This window comes from Otolemur garnettii, unplaced genomic scaffold (genome assembly GCF_000181295.1).
Source record: "Otolemur garnettii isolate 467f Iridium unplaced genomic scaffold, OtoGar3 scaffold00249, whole genome shotgun sequence".
In the NCBI taxonomy this organism is placed as follows: Eukaryota; Metazoa; Chordata; class Mammalia; order Primates; family Galagidae; genus Otolemur; species Otolemur garnettii.
This window is the reverse complement of record NW_003852644.1, coordinates 780,377-785,697: the sequence shown is the minus strand read 5'-3', so window position 1 is coordinate 785,697 and position 5,321 is coordinate 780,377.

Sequence of the window (5,321 nt, the reverse complement as noted above, 5' to 3'; positions counted from 1 at the left end):
TTTTTGGTTGCAGCCGTCATTGTTGTTTGGCGGGTCCGGGCTGGGGATTCGAACCCACCACCTTAGGTGTACGTGGCTGGCGCCTTAGCCCGTTGAGCTATAGGTGCCGAGCCCACATTTTCTTTATCCACTTATCTGTGGATATAAAACTAGGCTGACTCCACACCTCAGCTATTGGGAATAGTGCAAAGGTGCCAGGAATATCTAATGGGGAAAGGACAGTTGCTTCACTGAATGGTGCTGGAAAACTGGAGGCTACATGCAGAATGGTGCTAAACAGTTCTCTTTCACTCTGCAAATAGCAACTCAAACTGGATGAAGGACTTAAACAGGAGACCTGAAACTACAACACCACTAGAAGAAAACATAGGGGAAATGTTTCAGGACTTTGGTCTATGCAAAGATTGTATGGCTAAGAGATCCAGAGAACAGGCAACAAAAACAAAAATACACAAATGGGATTATAATAAACTGAAAAGCTTTTGCACAGCAAAGGAAACAATTCAGAGTGAAGACACAACGTCTACAGACTATTCATCCAACAGGCACTGTTTATCTTTAAGGCATAATGTGTATCTACCTTCCTGCAGGTTAGGCCCACAAAGAGCAGGCCAGGTTCTGATTCTCTGCTTTTTCTTCAGGGCCCAGTGACGCTGCCCCAACTTCAACTCCACTATTTTATATTTATTTATTTTTGAGACAGTCTCAAGCTGTTGCCCCGGATAGAGTGCCATAGCGTCACAGTTCACGGCAACCTCCAACTCTTGGGTTTAAGCAATTCTCTTGCCTCAGCTTCCCAAGTGGGTGGGAGGGACTATAGGCGCATGCTACAACACCAGCTATTTTGTTGTTGTAGTTGCCATTTTTTTTTTAGAGACAGAGTCTCACTTTATTGTCCTTGGAGGTCGAGTGCCATGGCATCAGCTCACAGCAACCTCCAACTCCTGGGCTTAGGCAATTCTGCCTCAGCCTCCCAAGTGGCTGGGACTATAGGCGCCCACCACAACACCCAGCTAGTTTTTGTTGCAGTTTGGCTGGGGCCAGGTTCAAACCCACCACCCTCGGTATATGGGGCCAGCGCCCTACACACTGAGCCATAGGTGCTGCCCCAGTTGTTGTTTTAGCAGACCCAGGCTGGGTTTGAACCTACCAGTCTCAGTGTACATGGCCAGCGCCCTACCCACTGAACCATGGGCACCAATTCCACTATTAAAGCACAAAGCCAGTCCTATCTGCTATTTCACATAGCCGACAGGTCCCCAGAGGTCCACTGCTGGGCCTTGAGCTGAGCTTTCTTGCTTTGCCACTCCTGCATTGGGGGTTTGTCACTCAGGAGGCCCAGCACACGGATGTCCCACTGCCCTCTCAAGCTCAGGTTTCCACATCCCCATGAGGGAACTGAAGCCCTAACCTCGATTCTGCATCTCGTTGCTCCACAGGAGTCTCCTATCTCAGCTAGGACACCCTGGCCTCCTTCCCCCTTCTCCCAGTATAAGAAGCTTCCAGGTTGGGGGTACCACAGCCCAGGGTTCCCCCTGCAGGTTGCCTGCCACTAACGTGGTCTGTACATAGCAGCCCCTGGTGTCCACCTCAAGCATCCTTGGATGGCCTCACTTGTCAGTGACCGGCTCCCACTTTACGGGTGATCATATTCCAACCTCTTGGGCAGATTTCAAGTGCCACCCCCACATAGCCCTATGAGTTCCCCAGGCCCAGCTCTGGCCTTCAGCCAAAACAAGGCCCTGTAGTCCTAGAGGCCCCAGACCCTGTGCCCAGACACTGCCCCTGGCCTGCTTATACCCTCAACTTGGCTGGCATTTTTCTTTCAGGCGCTTGGCCATTAAGCTGCTGACTCTAGCCAGGAAAGCAGCCAAAGCCCCTCCTGGTACCTGTGGGTCCTTCCCTGTACACATCTGGGGCCCTAGACACCTGTGCTAGCCTGTCGCCTCTGTCTATCAGCAAGCAGGGTGGAGAGCTGGGGATTAGTGTCAAACACCACCAATTTGATAGAGGATATCCAGGAAGGGTGTGGAAAGTGACTCTTCTTTCCTGCTGCTGAGGCAGAGACCACCTGAGCCAGAGCATGAGCTGAATGTGACATGTAATCAAGCGACCTATCCAAGTCCCTGAGGAAAACCAGGCTGCTTACTTTATGACCTGGCTCCTCCTTACCCACAGATTGACATGACCCTTATTATGTGATACTCAAAGCTTTTCTTAGCTGCCTCTGGTGCCCGGCCATTAGGTCGGTAGTCTCAGTGAAGTTCTGGAAAGTGTGACAATCTCCTGGCTAGTGGGCTTTCTGCCTATGTATGTGTTCCTGAGTTCCTTAGGATCTCCTGAGTCCTGGGCTAGTCACTGTCACCTCCAGGTGAATAGTGATGGCCTCTTTGGCCTGTAGCATTTATAACCACTACTTGTTCTGTCCTCCATAACTTCCTGCCTGCTTGCCTTTCTGCAGGTAATGGAACATAACTGGGGATACCCCTAGCACATGAGGTCAACCTGGGCCAGAACCACAGTGGTTCCTGAATTTGGGAGAGACAAATGCTGACTTCAGTCAAGGCCCTTGTAAGCAGCAGCTCAGCTTTCTTATTCTACAGGGGTAGGAGTGGGGGTGGGGGTTTGGTACTGGGAGTCAGAGAGGTAAGGTCACATAGAGCAACTGGCGCACAGTGACACAAGTAGGGGCCTTACTCCACAGGCCTCTTTGGCTTTTCTCAAATGGATCTTTCCAACTACATTAACTAAAACAGAGAGAATTATACAAAATTAATATGTTGAAAGACATATTTTTTTTTGGTAGAGACAGACTCTCACTTTATTGTCCTCTGTAGAGTGCAGTAGCATCACAGCTCATAGCAACCTCCAACTCCTGGGCTTTGGCGATCCTCTTGCCTCAACCTCCCAAGTAGCTGGAACTACAGGCGTCTGCCACTACGCCCAGCTAAAAAGATGGGGTTTTTTTGTTTGTTTTGTTTTTTTTTGAGACAGAGTCTCAAGCTGTTGCCATGGGTAGAGTGCCGTGGCATCACAGCTCACAGCAACCTCCAACTCCTGGGCTCAAGCGAGTCTCCTGCTTCCACCTCCCAAGTAGCTGGGACTACGCACTCGCCACAACCCGGCTATTTTTTGATTGTAGCCGTCCTTGTTTGGCAGGCTGGATTAGAACCCTCCACCTTAGGTGTACGTGGCTGGCGCCTTAGCTGCTTGAGCCACAGGCGCCGAGCCTAAAAAGACGGTTTTAAAAATATTCTCAAAAAAACGTGTGATATGGTAACATACGTGCTTTTTTTTTTTTTTTTTTGAGACAGAGTCTCACTATGTCGCCCTTGGTAGAGTTCTGTAACATCACAGCTCACAGCAACCTCAAACTCCTGGGCTTAGGTGATTCTCCCGCCACAGCCTCCTCAGCAGCTGGGACCACAGGCGCCTGCCACAATGCCTGGCTATTTTTTTGCTGCAGTTTGGCAGGGGCCGGGTTTGAACCCACCACCCTCGGTATATGGGGCCGGCGCCCTACCCACTGAGCCACAGGCGCCGCCCCTATTTTTTTTTTTTAGAGGCCGAGTCTCACTTTGTCGCCCTCGGTAGACTGCCGTGGCATCGCAGCTCACAGCAACCTCCAACTCTTGGACTTAGGCGATTCTCTTGCCTCAGCCTCCCGAGTAGCTGGGGCTACAGGGGGCCGCCACAATGCCTGGCTATTTTTTCGCTGCAGTTTGGCCAGGGCTGGGTTCAATCCCGCCACCCTCCGTATATAGGGCTGGCCCTACTCACTGAGACACAGGCGCCGCCCCTATTTTTTTTCTTTTGGTTGTAATTGTCATTGTAGTTTGGCAAGTCCAGGCTGGATTCGAACCCGCCAGCTCTGGTGTTTGTGGTCGGCGCCCTGGCCACTGAGCTATCAGGCCAGCCACATATGTGCTTCTTTATTCACACATTAGATTGATGAGTAAATACAGTAACTCCAAAGTAATTATTTAGCCTGCCGGTAGATTTTAACTTCTAGATATTTACAACAAAAGCTATACGATCTGAAATGATCTGTCCATTTCCAAGAGTGACAATATCACAATACTGCTCATGCTCTGTGCTCTGCAACCTACATTTGCAATTTCAGGAAAAGCCAAATTTCGGGCAGAGGTTAGTAAAAATAAGATGAAATAAAGATGAGCTAAAGCAGAGAAATCATCTGCTCTCACTCCAAGCTCCCATACGCCAGGCTGGTACCCCTGTGCTACAGCCGGCCTGTGGCAGTGACTATGACGCCAGCGCTCAAGCGGCCTCCTGTAACATTTGGGACGCCAGTACCCACCTCTCAAGGTTGATGCCAGAACTTACAATATTGGCGCGAAAAGGACAGCAAGCACCATACGGGTATTTTGCGTCTCTCGCTTTGCAGGGGCAAATTCAAATCTCAAAAAAGGGCGGACCCGAAAGACGGCCCTGCGCCTGCGCACGGGGCGGGGCGCGGGCCCTGGGAAGCAGGCGGGTGGGGTGACGCGAGGTGACGCGAGTCTCTGCCGCTTTCGTCCGCTCAGCTCGGGAGCCACCAACCTGGCTGTGCACCATGCGGCCGGCGGGACGCGGAGGGCCGGCGGGACGGGGAGGGCTGGCGAGGGCGGCCTGGCTCATTTTGCTTGGGAGCGGCAGTGGAGCTCGGGCGGGGCCAGGGGCGCTTGGGGGCGGGGCCAGCGGGCCTGGGAGCGTGCGGAGGCTCCGCCCACGGGCGGTATGAGCTCAAATGCGTCATCGCCGACTCTCGCCCCGCCTACCCCCATGGCGGGCCTTGGGCTGCCCGCTGCAGTTGATGGGTGTGCGGGGCGGGAAAACGCGACTGCAGTACCTAATCTTTGCTACCCTTACCAACCCGTGTTCCTCTACCTACTGCTGGTTAAAGGCAGTTTCTTGGGCATATGTCCCTTTAGCGACACGGAGATAGTTCCCAGGGGGGCGGGGCCGAGCGCGTCTGATGGGCTCGCAATTTCTTGCGGGCATTTCCTAGATGCCACCGCCGCCATCTTTGTTTTGTGCTAAAAGTCGCTATTGACGCCCTCAGACGGCCGGGCGAGGGGAAGTGGCAAGATGGCGGCTCCCAGGGCGGAGGCGTGGAGGCGCGCTCGGGGTAGGGGGGGCCATAGGGCGGGGCGCGCCTGCTCCTGACCAGAGCAAGGCTTGAGCTCTAGTTCTACGCGCGGTAGCGCCGGCTTCCTCCCCCGCACCTAGGCTTCACGGGGTCCTTTAAGAGATTTGGACCCACAGGCGAAGCTGTGCGAGGGCGGGGGCAGCAGTGACGTCACTGGGCTCCGCCCCCTCGC